The sequence below is a fragment of the Octopus bimaculoides genome, chromosome 14 (assembly GCF_001194135.2).
Source record: "Octopus bimaculoides isolate UCB-OBI-ISO-001 chromosome 14, ASM119413v2, whole genome shotgun sequence".
In the NCBI taxonomy this organism is placed as follows: Eukaryota; Metazoa; Mollusca; class Cephalopoda; order Octopoda; family Octopodidae; genus Octopus; species Octopus bimaculoides.
This window is the reverse complement of record NC_068994.1, coordinates 46,286,885-46,287,765: the sequence shown is the minus strand read 5'-3', so window position 1 is coordinate 46,287,765 and position 881 is coordinate 46,286,885. Positions and strand designations below refer to the sequence as shown.

At 43.6% G+C, this 881-nt stretch overlaps 1 protein-coding gene and 1 long non-coding RNA gene across 2 annotated transcripts in view; one reads left to right on the top strand and one right to left on the bottom strand.

The window, feature by feature from the left end:
- Positions 1-187, bottom strand: part of LOC106870528 (dynein intermediate chain 2, ciliary) — a 5,631-nt gene extending 5,444 nt beyond the window's left edge. The window contains exon 1 of the mRNA XM_014916654.2: positions 101-187. The gene's annotated coding sequence lies outside the window, so the exon portion shown is untranslated. The remainder of the gene's footprint in view (positions 1-100) is intronic.
- A 49-nt stretch (positions 188-236) lies between these two features.
- The window catches only part of LOC106870534 (uncharacterized), a 57,388-nt gene continuing 56,743 nt past the window's right edge, over positions 237-881 (top strand). The window contains exon 1 of the long non-coding RNA XR_001409534.2: positions 237-695. This is a non-coding gene — a long non-coding RNA (uncharacterized LOC106870534). The remainder of the gene's footprint in view (positions 696-881) is intronic.

The following is an 881-nucleotide window of genomic DNA, read 5'->3' as shown; positions in this document are numbered from 1 at the left end:
TACGCAAAGGTGCATGTCTCTCTCTCTCTCTCTCTCTCTCTCTCTCTCTCTCTCTCTCTCTCTTTCACTGTTCATTTCCCCTTTCCAGTGCCATATTTACCTACAGGCCGGACAGGCTGTGAAGCCAAGGTGTGGCAAGGGTGAAAGCACCGGCCAATTTGTATAAAACTCTATGCAGTCGCCTTACAAATGGAAATTGCCTAGAGTCTAAGAAGGAGAGGAGAAAGATGGGCAGAGATAACTGAAGAAAATAGAAAAGGTGAAAGAGAGAGTGAGAGAGAATGCGAGAGAGAGAGGGAGAGAGAAAGAGAGGGAGAGAAAGAGAGGGAGAGGTTGAAAGAGAGGGAGAGAGAAAGGGATAAGAGAAAATTTTAGAGATTGGACGCTAGTTTTTACAAGACAACAACAACGTCATGGTAATGGCAATCACTGCTGATGTCATAATAAACAAAAGCAATGACGTCACAATTAATACATCGTCGACACAACCAACGACGTTCAGATAAAGTTTGTAAAGACATTTGAAACAACAGTAACAAAAACAACGAGACCAGGACTAAGAAAATGAACTTCACATTTGTCCAAACAAGCAATCGACGGATATACCGATGGCTTAAAGGCAAAGAGGGAGATGTTAAAAAAATTGAAGTGCAACCCACATTCGCTTTGGGTTGTTGGTGCATCCAGCTGAGAAGGTAAGCGGCAACCAAAAAAAAAAAAAAAAGGCTTTTGGTACTACTAAAGCAGCACGGTCCCGAACGCGCAAGTTAGTCGTGAGTGGTCGATCCTAACCCTAACCCTAAACACGTATTCATTTGCACACGCGGGTTAGGGATAGGGTTAGGGTTAGGGTTAGGGATAGGGTTAGGGTTAAGATCGAC